We start from the raw sequence: 13729 nt of genomic DNA on the forward strand, positions 1-13729 counted from the left end.
CAGGTGCAGTGACTCACACCTGTAATCCCAGCTACATGAGAGGCTGAGGTGGGAGGATCACTTGAGCCTACAAGAGACATCAGCTTGGGCAAGACAGCAAGACCCTGTCTCGGTTTTTGAAAAATTAAATTAAAACGGAAAGAAGACAGGTGCGGTGGCTCATGCCTGTAATCCCAGCACTTTGAAAGGCTAAGGTGGGTGGATAACTTGAGGTCAGGAATTCAAAACCAGCCTGGCTGGGCATGGTGGCAGATGCCTGTAATCCCAGCTATTCGGGAGGTTGAGGCAGGGGAATTTTTTGAACCCAGGAGGTGGAGGTTGCAGTGAGCCAGGATCACACCACTGCATTCCAGCCAGGGCAACAGAGAGAGACTCTGTCACACAAAAGTAAAAATATAAATAAACAAATAAAATAAAATGACAACAAAAGAAACACCTAAAGTAGTTAAACCATTTTGTGTTCCCACCAGAAATGTATGTGGGTTCCAATTTCTCCACATTTTCATCAACATTTCTTTTTTTGAGACAGGATCCCGCTCTGTCACTTAGGCAGGAGTGCAGTGGTGTGAACACAGCTCACTGCAGCCTCGAACCCCTAGACACTCGTGATCCTTTTATTTCAGCCTCTTGAGAAGTTGGGACTACAGTCAAACTCCACCACACTCAGCTAATTTCTTTAATTTTTAGTAGAGAGGGTTTTACTATGTTGCCCAGGCTGGTTTCTAACTCCTGGACCCAAATGATCCAGCTGTCTTGGCCTCCCACACTGCCGGGATTATAGGTGTGAACCACCATGCCTGGTCCTCTCTCTCTTTTCTCTCTTCCCTTTCTTTCTTGCTAGAGGGAAATATGTCATGTACCAGCTATCCATCCAATGACTGCCCATCCGTTCCAAATTCACCCTTCACTGCTTGATCTGCAAACATAGATGTGGGTTCCTTAAATGCTTCCTCCGTCAGCTAGTACATGATTAAATGTTGTCAGTACATGGTTCTAGAGGGACCTTGTAAGAGACTTTTCTTTCTGGTTGTGGTGTGCGAATCTCCACAGGCACTGAGCGTCTGCAGCACTGGGCTCCTGCCCTGCATGGTGCTCAGCAGCACCCAGTGACCAGCAGTTTCTCTGCACCTGCCTGGGTGGTTTTGTAGTGAGACAACTGTTCGTTGATATCTTAATCTAGCATCATAGAGGGTGGATTTTCAGCAAATTCCAGAGGGCAGATTGCTAGCATCTTCCACCATGTGGTAATGCAGCAATTCTGCCATTGAATTACCCACGACTGTGCCCTCTCCAAGGGGGGCTGGATCTCAGCCCTAGTGGGGAGTCTTTTCCTTGATCTCAGCGTTGGGACAGTAGGGACAGTTACTGCTTGTTTTATCAGCTGGTCCTATACTTTTTTTTTTTTTTTTTGAGACAGGGTCTCCCTCTGTTGCCCAGGCTAAAGTGCAGTGGCAAAATCATGGTTCACTGCAGCCTTGACCGCCCGGGCTCAAGCAATCCTCCCACCTCAGCCTCTCAAGTAGCTAGAACTACAGGTATGTGCCACCACACCCAGGTTTTTTGTTGTTGTTAGTTTGTTTGTTTGGGTAGAAACAGGGTCTCACTGTGTTTCCCAGGCTGGTCTCAAACTCCTGGCCTCAAAGAATCCTCCTGCCTTGGCTTTCCAAATTGCTGAAATTGTAAACATGTGCCACCGTGCCTGACCTCTGCTAGTCCTGTATTCTCTAGAGTTCTCTTTACTTTTTGGTAGCCAATCTTTCATTATGCTGTTGCCCTGTTATAATTAATAATTTTTTATTTTAAATTTAACACTTTAAACTTTTGAGTGGTTTGTGTCTCCTGTTTGGACTCTGACAAATACAGAATTGATGCTAGGAAGGGTCCCGGGAGATAGACCCACATAGATGGGATTTGGGCATGGGTTTGGTTATCCAAGGAGCAGTGCTGAGCTCCTTGCCAATGGGAAATGGGATGCTGGTGAGTTCCAGGAAGTGACCTCATAATGACTCAAGCTACCACTTATTGTTGATTGTGATGAAATGCCAGCTGAGGCACATGCCTTGGGAGCTAAGTGGCTGCTGCACTTGACCACTATGAAGATTGGTGTGGAAAGGGTCCTTTTGGATGCACTTGAGCGGGGGCCCCGAATCCCTGGGTCACAGGCCTGTATTGGGCCACACAGCAGGAGGTGAGCAGCGGGTGGGCGAGTGCAGCTTCGTCTGTATTTACAGCCGCTCCCCACATTACCGCCTGATCTGTCTCCTGTCAGATCAGCGACAACATTAGATTATCATGTGAGCACAAACCCTATTGTGAACTGTGCATGCGAGGGATCCACCTTGCTCTGTCCTTATGACAATCTAATGCCTGATGATCTGTCACTGTCTCCCATCATCCCCAGATGGGACCGTCTAGTTGCAGGAAAGCAAGCTCAGGACTCCCACTGATTCTACATTATGGTAAGTTATATAATTATTTTGTTATATGTTACAATGTAGTAATAATAGAAATAAAGTGCACAATAAATGTAACGTGCTTGATATATCCCAGAACTGACCTTCGCTGCCTCCAGTCTGTGGAAAAACTGTCTTCCACAAAACTGGTCCCTGGTCCCCCCAAAATTGGGGACCGCTGCACTTGAGCGCTTACAGAGAGAAAAACAAAAAGCTCAAGTCTTTACCTTTCAGCATAAGTCATGGTCTAAGATCCAGAGAGCTTCCATGATAGCCCAAACACAATTCCTTATTTCTTGTATCCACAGGGCTGATATTATTGGAAATCAAACACAAACTTAAATGTGTGGGTTGCTGAATTACAGTGACAGTTGAATTCACTGTGTCACCAAGGTTCTCTTGAGAATGTTAGGGCACTAATAAGTGAAGAATGGGATCTTTTTCTTTTTTTCCTTTTTTTTTTTTTTTTTTTTTTGAGACAGTCTCCCTGTCTTGCCCAGGCTGGAGCACAGTGGGGTGATCTCGGCTCACTGCAATCTCAACCTCCTGGACTCAAGCTATCCTCTCGCCTCAGCCTCTGGGGTAGCTGGGACCACAGGTACGAGCCACCATGCCCATGCCCAGCTAATTTTTGAGTTTTGTAGAGATGTGGTTTCATCACACTGCTCTGGCTGGTCTCAAACTCCTGGGCTCAAGCCATCCGCCCACCTTGGACTTCTCAAGTTTCGAGATTACAGGTAGGAGCCACCATTGCCCCGCCCTGTTCTCTTTTACACTGGTTTATTGTAAGGGCCTCCAGTTGTTTTCCTGACTTCTAGGCTTGCTCACTTCGGCCTGTCCACTGAAGCCAGAGGAATTCTCCTAAAAGGCAAATTTGGGTTAAAATAGTTCTTGATTAAAACCTGCTGGTGACTGCCCATTGCCTTTAAGACAGAGTCAAACTAATTTGGCCACAGGGCCTGGTAAGAGCTGGTCTCCGCTCACCTTCCCAGTTTTATCTCGCACCACCCTCCCCATATCCCTACCCTCTAGCCACATGGAATGTAAATTTCCTTGGGGGACTTTACTGGTCCTGCAGGAAACCCTCTCCCTACCCCCATCATCACTCTTTCACTCTCATCGTTGCTCATCTTTAGCCTCAGCCGAGATGTCTCACCCCACTCTCTGTGATGCAACAAGAAGCCCCTTGGGAGCGTTTCAGTCCCACTCTGAACTTCTGTCATGTGCTCATCACAGTCTGGTAAGTGTTGGCCTATGATTCCTAGATTAGTCCATTTTTCATTGCTATAAGGAAATACTTCAGGCTGGGTAGTTTATAAAGAAAAAAGGTTTATTTGGCTCACAGTCCTGCAGACTATACAAGTAGCATGGTACCAGGCCGGGCACAGTGGCCCACACCTGTAATCCCAGCACTTTGGGATACTGAGGCAGGAGGATTGCTTGAGCCCAGAAGTTTGAAACCAGCCTGGGAAACATGGTGAGATCTTACCTGTAGTAAAAATGAAAAAAAAAAAATAGCCAGGCATGATAGTGTACTGATGCATGCCTGTGGTTTCAGCTACTTGAAAGGCTAAGGTAAAAAGATCTCTTTAGCCCAGGAGGTCAGGGTTGCAGTGAGCCATAATTACACCACTGCTCTCTAGCCTGAGTGTCAGAGTGAGACCCTGTCTCAGAAAAAAAAAAGCATAGTACCAGCATCCCCTGGTGAGGACCTCAGGAGGCTTCCTCTCATGGCGGAAGGTGAAGGAGGAGCCGGCATGTCACTTGTTGAGAAGAAAGAGCAAGGGAGAGGGGAGGAGGTGCCAGGCTCTTTAAACAATCGGCTGTCACGTGAACTAGTAGAGAGAGAACTCACTCATTACCATGGGGAGGGCACCAAGCCATTCATGAGGGATCTGCCCCCATGACCCACACACCTCCCACGAGGCACCACCTCCAACATTAGGGATTTAAATTCAGTATGAGATTTGGAGGAGACAAGCATTCAAACTCTATCAATTTCCTGCTACCCTATACGCTCTGCGAGGGCAGAAATTGTTTTTTTGTTTTTCGTTTTTTTTGAGAAGGAGTTTCACTCTTGTTGCCCAGGCTGGAGTGCAGTGCCACGACCTCAGCTCACTGCAACCTCCACCTCCTGGGTTCAAGCGATTCTTCTGCCTCCGCCTTCCAAGTAGCTGTAGCTGGGATTACAGGCATGTACAACCATGACCCGCTAATTTTGGTACTTTTAGTAGAGACAGGGTTTCACCATGTTCATCAGACTGGTCTGGAACTCCTGACTTCAGGTGATCCACCTGCTTCGGCTTCCCAAAGTGCTGGGATTACAGGTGTGAGCCACCGTGCCCGGCCAAGGGCAAAAACTCTTATACCTTGTTCACTGCTGTTTCCTGGGCACCTGTTATACTGCCTGGTATATAGTAAGAGCTCCAGAAATTTGTTAGGGCCTGATGTGTTGGCTCAAGCCTGTAATCCCAGCTCTTTGGGAGGTGGGGGCCAGAGGATTGCTTGTGCCCAGGAGTTCAAGGCCAGCCTGGGCAACATAGTGAGACCCTGTCTCTAGAAAAAATAATAAACTTGCCAGGAACGGTGGCTCACACCTGTAATCCCAGCACTTTGGGAGGCCGAGGTGGGCGGATCACCTGAGGTCAGGAGTTCAAGACCAGCCTGGTGAACAGGGTGAAACCCCGTTTCTACTAGAAATATAAAAATTAGTTGGGCATGGTGGCACGCACTTGTAATCCCAGCTACTCGGGAGGCTGAGGAAAGAGAATCGCTTGAACCCAGGAGTCAGAGGTTGCAGTGAGCCTTGATTATGCCACTGCACTCCATCCAGCCTGGGCGACAGAGCCAGACTCTGTCTGAAAAAAAAAAGAAAAAATAATAAATTTAGCTGGGTGCGATGTTACATGGCTGTAATCCCAACTACTTGGGAGGCTAAGGTGGGAGGATCACTTGAGCCCGGATGATGGAAGCTGCAGTGAGCCATAATCATCCTGCTGTACTTCAGCCTGTTTGACAGAGGGGGACTCTGTCTCAAAAAAAGTAAAAAAAAAAAAAAAAAAAAAAAAAGAGAGATAAGGAAATATTCATTGGGAAAATAAATAAAGAGTGAACAAGCAAAGTGTCAGGAGAGTACTGTGAATGTGGGTCATGTCAGTAGAGTGTAAGGACTTGGGCAGGAGCAGTTGGACTTAAGAGCAGGTTGGTGGAGACCAGGTCATTCTTCGTAAGCAGTTTGCCCTGTAGCGTGTAGATCAAATATCCCACATTGGCTGCTGGCGACTGAACTGGGCTTCCTGTTTCTGTGTTTGGTTTGACCATCACAGTGTTGAAGAACTGTTGAAGTGCAGTTTGCAAGGTTTGAAAACCTTGCAGTTTGTGCAGTTCCCCCTGGTCTCCCACATTACTCTGGCCTCATTCCCTCGTGTAGGTTGCCTGACCTGCTGAGACCTGTGTTTGCTGTCCCTGCAGATCAGTGGGTAGGAGGTGATTTAAGGAGGAAGATTTAATATATGAGTTATAGAAAGATAAATAGACTGAGTGCAGTGGCTAAAGCCTGTAATCCTAGCATTTTGGGAGGCCAAGGCGGGAGGGTTAGTTTGACCCAGGAGTTCAAGAGCAGTCTGGGCCACATAGTGAGACCCCGTCTCTACAAAAAAATTAAGAATTAGCCAGGCATGGTGGCATTCACCTGTAATCCCAGCTACTCGGGAGGCTGAAGTGGGAGGATAGCTCGAGCCCAGGAGTTGAAAGCTGCGGTAAGCGGTGCTCTTGACACTGCACTCCAGTCTGAGTGACAGAGCAAGACCCTATCTCAGAAAAATAAAAAAAAAAGCAAGAAAGAAATAGATCCAGCATTGGTGGGAGTGTGCTTTAAAATTTTTTTTCTTTAAATTTTTTATATTCTAGCAGGCTGGGTCCATTCTCTCCTCTTTAATTTCTCAAACACAAAGCACCCTGCCAGAATCTCAAATTAGATCTGCAGTAGGTCACCATTAACTCAGCAGCCTGCTATGTTGTGAGTCCTCATGCCAGGAACTGTGCGGGATACAAAATGTAAGAGAAGGCTGGAATAGAGCATCTCCGGGGGAAACGAGAGCCAGAGATACGGTGGTGCCTCATGGAGACATCCAGCTGGTGTTTGGTAGTGCCTTGTGGAAAGGCTGTACTTTGGCAGAGTCTCCACATCTGCAATGTGGCCTTCAATATTATAGGTCCCCAAACTCCAGGTTTTTACATTCCCTGCATAGGTCAGGGTTGTAGGGAGTGAATCAATCATCCTAGCAGAACTCCCTGGTTTTTAAGGCAGGCATTCCATTTATTAATTGACAAAGGAGGCATATTTCTCCTTTGGCAACCTGATGATTTAGGTCTTTTCCCTAGAGACTGCCTTTCCACATAAATGTTCTTGGAAAACTAAGCAGAGGATGAGGGAAAGGCTGTGAACAAGCTTGCTGGTCCCTCCCTGTCCTAAAAAAGAGCATACCTCTTCTGTAACCAGAAGACTTTTCACTAGTCCAGGCTGGGCAGACTGGGACAAGGGGGTGTGTGTGCGTGTGTTGAGACAGGGTCTCACTCTGTCACCCAGGCTGGAGTGCAATGGTGAGATCGAGCTTACTGTAGCTTCCACTTCTGCAGCTTTCACTTTGATCCTCCCACTTCAGCCTGCAGAGTAGCTGGGACTATAGGAATGTGCCACCGCACCCAGCTCGTTTTCTAATTTTTTGTAGAGATGAGGGTTCACTGTGTTGCCCAGGCTGCTCTTGAACTTCTGGCCTCACGGGATCCTCCTGCCTTAGTCTCCTGATGGGCTGGGATTATAGGTATGGACCACCTCAGCTGACCTGCGGTGAGTTTTCAACAATGTGATTCCTCTTTTACAGAACCAGCTAAGCTGAAGATTCCCTTGAGAACAAGGGCAAGCCTGTGGTTTCATGGCCTTTCTTCCATTTGTGGTTCTTGCCAAGTGGAATTTAAGTGACCTCTTATCAAGATGGATAAACCCAAGTTTCCCAGTGCTGGAATATAGAAAACGGATGGACAAGTAAGTCCCACTCAGCACCCATAGCCCAGACATGGGGACCTCAATACACCTGGGCCCCAGACATCACCTTTCATTGTGGGTAGCTCAGAGATGACACTTTTGGTTGTTAAATGCCCACTGGCAATATTTTATATAACAGCAAGTGAAGGAATAAATAGTCACCCAAACATTTTCTGTTCCCAATTCCAACATTAATTGGATGAGATGATTATTTTGTGAAGAATTTTCATATAGCACAGTCCTGGCCAAATCTTCAAGTGAACAGAAAAATTCTATTAAAAAGTCAATCTTCTGTCTCACTCTGTTGCCCAGACTGGAGTGCAGTGGTGCAATTGTGGCTCACTGTAGCCACAACTTCCTAGGCACAAGCAATCCTCCCACCTCAGCCTCCCAAAGTGCTGGAATTATAAGCAGACAGCCACCATGCCTGAAAGCTCGACAATTTACATCAAGTGTAATAAGAATGCTCATGCCCTGTGACTCACAGTAATCTCACTTTTGGAAATACCATCTTTGGATATAATTCAACATAAACAAAAGGTCATATGCACACAGTGAAAATCCGGGTGTAATTTTGTTTCTCTTTTTTTTTTAAAAAAAGGAATGCTTCACAAATTTGCATGTCTTTCTTGCACAGAGGCCATGCCAATCTCTCTATTGTTCCAACTTTAGTATATGTGCTACCGAAGCAAGCATGAGTAATTTAAGATAGGGTGGTTACATGGAATAAGGAAGAGTTATGGGGAATTTAAAAATCTGTGGTATTTATAGGCACCTAGTAACAGCTCAGTAAATATTAGCTGCTACTTTTATTATTTTTATGTTAATTCCACTCAATTAAAAACTGGCATTAAAAATTACCATTGTCATGGAACATAATGTATCCTACAGTATAATTGTAAAAACAGATATAATTTGTCCCTTGGTATATGGGGGGGATTAGTTCCAGCTCCCCCGTTTCTGTGTACACCAAAATGCACCCATACTCACTGCAGCCTAGAATTTTCAGGTTCAAGGGATCTTCCCATGCCAGACTCCAAAGTAGCTGGAACTACAGGTGTGCACCAACACCACACCTGGCTGATTTTTTTCTTTTGTTTAGTAGACACAGGGTCTCACTACGTTGCCCAGGCTGGTCTCCAACTCCTGTCCTCAAGCGATCCTCCTGCCTAGGCTTCCCAAACTGCTGGGATTACAGGCATGAGCCACCATGCCTGGCCTCTGCTAGTTTTGTATTCTCTAGCGTTGTCTTTAGTTTGTGCTAGTGTGTCACTCATTACGCCGATCCTCTGTTATAATTAATACTTTTTATATTCAATGTACGTATTTTTTTTTACTTTTTTTTTGGTACTGGGTCGCACTCGATCACCCGGGCTAAAGTGCAGTGGCACGATCTCTGCTCACTGCTACCTCCGAATTTTCCGGGCTCAAGCAATTCTCCTTCCTCAGCCTCCCGAGTAACTAGGATTACAGGTATGTGCCACCACACCTGGCTAATTTTTGTGTTTTTTTGTTTAGACGGTGTTTCGCCATGTTTTCCAGGCTGGTCTCAAACTCCTGAGCTCAAAGCGATCACCCGCCTTGGCCTCCCAAAGTGCTGGGATTAAAGGTGTGAGCCACTGTGCCCATTTCAGTTTAAACCTCTGAGTGGTTTACATCTCCTGATTCGACTCCTAGAAATACAGAATTGTTGCCTGGAAGGATACCAGGAGAGAGACTCACACAGATTGGATTTGGGCATAGGTTTGGTTATCCAAGGAGTGGTGCTGAGCTCCTTGCCAGTGGAACATGGGATGCTGGTGATTTCTAGGAAGTGATCTCATAATGACTCAAGCTACCACTTACTGTTGATTGTGATGAAATGCCAGCCGAGGCATATGCCATGCAAGCTAAGGGGTGCTATACTTGACGACTGCGGCAGTATAGGTGAGTCTGAAGAATGGTATGGGATGGGTACTTTTGAATGCAGTTGAGCAGGGTCTCCAACCACAGGGCCACAGATCCGGAGGTGAGCAGCAGGCGAGTGAGGGGAAACTTCATCTGTATTTACAGCCCCTCCCATCGCTCACATGACCATCTGAGCACCATGGCCTGTCAGATCAGCAGCAGCATTAGATTCTCATAGGAGCATGAACCCTGTTGTGAACTGTGCATGTGAGGGATCTAGGTTGCGTGCTCCTTATGAGAATCTAGTGCCTGTTTCTCCCATCGCTCCAGAGGGACCTTCTAGTTGCAGGAAAATAAGTTCAGAGATCCCACTGATTGTACATTATCATGAGTTGTAGAATTATTTCATTGTATATTACAATGCAATAATAATAGAAATAAAGTGCACAATATAGGTAATGCAGTTCAATCATCCTGAAATCATTCCCTCCACCCCCAGTCTGTGGAAAAAATTGCCTTTCACAAATTCACTATTTTTTGTGTGGAGACAGGGTCTTAATATGTTACCCAGGCTGATCTCAAACTGCTGGCCTCAAGTAATCCACCCCTCTCAGCCTCCCAAAGTGTTGAGATTATAGGCATAAGCCACCATGTTCAACCAAGACTGAGTTTCTTAAACCAAATAAAAATTAGGTGAGATTACTTGAACCCAGGAGGTCGAGGCTGCAGTGAGCCCTGATTGCACCACTGCACTCCAGCCTAGGTAACAGAATGAGACTCTGTCTCAAAAAATAAAATAAATAAAATAAATAAAATAAAATAATTTAAGTGAATTAGACCAGGCACGGTGGCTCATGCCTGTAATCCCAGCACTTTGGGAGGCTGAGGCAGGCAGATCACAAGGTCAGGAGATTGAGACCATCCTGGGTAACACGATGAAACCCCGTCTGTACTAAAAGTACAAAAAATTAACCAGGCGTGGTGGCGGGTGCCTGTACTCCCAGCTACTCGGGAGGCTGAGGCAGGAGAATGGCGTGAACCTGGGAAATTTGGAGCTTGCAGTGAGCCGAGATCGCGCCACTGCACTCCAGCCTGGCGACAGAGCGAGACTGCGTCTCAAAAAAAAAAAAAAACAAACAAAAAACCAAACAAAATATTAACCCTTGATGAAGTTCCCAGTAATTCTTTCCTTCCTGTTTCCCATAAGCCTTTGATTTTTGTTTGCTTTTCACATACCATTTAAAACGTTTAAGAACTTGTGTCTCTTTATATCATCCCCCTTTTTTTTTCAAAGAATGTCTTTTTGTCATTTCCAGCTGGATCTACCATGAAAGACTTCAGAGTCCAGGAAGAGAGACTGACTGGGCAGTATGTTATTCAGGTACAAAAAGACTTGGCCTATGACTCAAAAATGGTCAAATAACAGTACATGCATCAAATGCAATGGGAAGCTCTTCCGGAGGGTGAGAGAAGCTTCCAGTTAAGGTGACATTGAAGCCGGGTCCTGAAAAATGAGGAAGAGTTGTATGAGAGTGGGGAGGGAAGGGGGAGGTGGAGGGATGGGGAATGGGCTGGGATGGGATGGAGGGAGCTGCCCAGGCAGGGAAACCAGCACTGTAAAGACCTGGACAATGAAGATGGCACATTTTGTTCAGGGAATGGTGAATTAAGTATGGTGGGAATGCTTTGGAGAGACAGTAATTTGCTTGTATGGAATTTTGCCTGAGAGAACTCATTACAATTTCTAATCTGTTGATGTTATCATGCATCACTGTCCTTGTCAGATAGTTTGGAATAGGTATAATGATCACACTAACACCAAGCATAGTATTTCATTAGTTCTCATAAAATCACAGGCAGGTGCCACAGTTATCCCCATTTTATGAATGAAGTGATGAAGACTTAGGGATAATAAGTGATTTGCCCAAGCTCGCCTGGATATTAAGACTGAGTCAAATGTCGGCTCTGGTCTGACTTTAATGCTTGCTTTGTTCATGAGCACCACGTGTTGCCTCTCCTATGCCGTTAAGCAGGTAGACAGGTGAAAGAAAAGCCCGTGTTTGTCTCTCCTCACACACTTCTGACTGAATGTGTGTGTGGAGTTTCTACACCAAATTCTCCAATGCTCTGGATATTAACTGGGTATCCCACAATTTTATTCTGACACTACCTGGAGTTGGCACAGACCCCCCAGATGAGGGGCTCAGTCCCACGAGACCACCCTCATTTCAGATGCCAATGGCAAGTCCTAGGTTGTCACCTGTACTTTTGACCAACCTGTCACAAATCAGGGGTTCCCATGACCACCTTCTTGGGTTTAATCATTTGCTAGAACAGCTTACAGAACTCACAAAAACAGTTTATTTTCTTTTTTTCTGAGAGACAGGGTCTCATTTTGTTGCCCAGGCTGTTGTGCAGTGGTGCAGTCATAGCTCACTGCAGCCTCGACTGCCTGGGCTCAAGTGGTCCTCCCACCTCAGCCTCCCTAGTAGCTGAGACTACACGTCTGCACCACTATATCTGGCTAATTTATTTTTTGTAGAGTTGGGGTCTTGTTATGTTGCACAGGTTGGCCACAAATTCCTGGGCCCAAGCAATCCTCCCACCTCAGCCTCTTTGAAGTGCTGGGATTACAGATGTGAGCCACCACATCGGGCCAGTTCATTTCCTATTACTGGTTCATTGTAAAGGATTCATCGCAGAAACAGCCAATGAAAGAGATGTACATGCCAGATGCAGTGGCTCACGCTGTAATCCCAACACTTGGGAGGCCGAGGTGGGAGGATTGCTTAAACTCAGGGGTTTGAGACCAGCCTGGGCAACATGGTGAAACCCTGTCGCTGTAAAAAATTTTAAAAAAGCTGAGCACAGTGGCTCAAGCCTTGCAATCCCAGCACCTTGAGAGGCCAAGGTGGACGAATCACGAGGTCAGGAGTTCGAGACCAGTCTGACCAACATGGTGAAACCCCGTCTACTAAAAATGCAAAAATTAGCCAGGCGTGGTGGTGCGCACCTGTAATTCCAGCTACTCAGGAGGTTGAGGCAGGAGAATCGCTTGAACCTGGGGGTGGAGGTTGCAGTGAGCTGAGATCACATCACTGCACTTTAGCCTGGGTGACAGAACTAGACTCTGTCTCAATAAATAAATAAATAACCGAGTGCGGTGGTGTGCACCTGTAGTTCTGTAGCAGGACGAGCCGCAGACAAAACCTCTCAGACACCGAGTTGTAGAAGGAAGGGCTTTATTCAGCTGGGAGCATCGGCAAGCTACTGCCTTAAAATCCGAGCTCCCTGAGTGCACAATTTCTGTCCCTTTTAAGGCTCACAGCACTAAAGATTTCACATGAAAGGGTCGTGACTGATTTGAGCAAGCAGGGGGTATGTGACAGGGGCTGCATGCACCGGTGGTCAGAGAGAAACAGAACAGGGCAGGGAGATTCACAATGTTTTTCTATACAATGTCTGGAATCTATGAATAACATCGGTTTCTAAGTTATGAGTTGATTAACTACTGGGTTTACGCCAGGCAGGCCCAGGCCTGGTTTCGGGCCTGGCACGGGGCTGCCTGTCTTTGGTTTTACTTCCTTGTTTTTTCTTAAAACAGGTACTGAGTATAAAACAATATGAGAGGGTCTCTCTTTCCTCGGTTCCAGTTACTAAGAACTAGACTCCGTCTCAATAAATAAATAAATAAATAACCGAGTGCACAGTGGTGTGCACCTGTAGTTCCAGTTACTAGGGAAGCTGAGGTGGGAGGATGTTTTGATCTGGGGACTGGGGAAGCTTAGGTTGCAAGTGAGCTAAGATTGTGCTACTGCACTCTAACCTGTGCCACCGCACTCTAGCCTGGATAAAAGAGCCAGACCCATTCTCAAAAAAAAAAAAAAAAAAAAAAAAGGTTGCCCAGGGCAAGGTAAGTGGGGAGGGGCACAGAGCTCACATGCAGTGAGCTGAACATGCTACACTCCCAGCATCTCCTGTGTTCAGTAACCCGGAAGCTCTGCAGTCCTGTTGTTCAGGGTGTTTATGGAGGCTTTATTATGCAAGCACGATTGATAAAATCCTTGGCCATTGGTGATTAAGTCGATCTCCAGCCCCACTTGCCTCCTGGAGTTAAGCGGGTGATGCTGAAAGTTCCAAGCCTCTAATCATGTGGTTGCTTCCTCTGGCAATTAGCCCTCCTCCTGAAGAAATCTAGGAGCTTGCAGCCACCCATTCATCTCGACAACATCCCCAAATGCATTCTTATCATGCTGGAGATCCCAGAGTTCTTAGAGGCTCTTGTGTTAGAAACCTGGGACCAAGACCAAATATTACAACAAAAGATGCTCCTATCACCTCTATC

The 13729-nt window shown here is 46.2% G+C and overlaps 1 long non-coding RNA gene and 1 other non-coding gene across 3 annotated transcripts in view; one reads left to right on the forward strand and one right to left on the reverse strand.

Annotated features, from left to right (window-relative positions):
- Window positions 1-1411: 1411 nt before the first annotated feature.
- The window catches only part of LOC102139467 (uncharacterized), a 41165-nt gene continuing 28847 nt past the window's right edge, over window positions 1412-13729 (forward strand). Inside the window, exons 1-6 of one of the 2 annotated variants that reach the window (XR_010585565.2) lie at window positions 1412-1535; window positions 2402-2459; window positions 2954-3051; window positions 3590-3693; window positions 7337-7497; window positions 10701-10765. This is a non-coding gene — a long non-coding RNA (uncharacterized lncRNA). Of the gene's footprint in view, window positions 1536-2401; window positions 2460-2953; window positions 3052-3589; window positions 3694-7336; window positions 7498-10700; window positions 10766-13729 lie in introns of those variants that run through there. The other variant, XR_010585564.2, reaches the window with a different exon arrangement.
- On the reverse strand, window positions 8090-8193 carry LOC123572591 (U6 spliceosomal RNA). The gene has a single exon (XR_010585990.1). It is a non-coding gene; the product is annotated as a U6 spliceosomal RNA (small nuclear RNA).

The sequence above is a fragment of the Macaca fascicularis genome, chromosome 3, assembly GCF_037993035.2.
Source record: "Macaca fascicularis isolate 582-1 chromosome 3, T2T-MFA8v1.1".
NCBI lineage: Eukaryota > Metazoa > Chordata > Mammalia > Primates > Cercopithecidae > Macaca > Macaca fascicularis.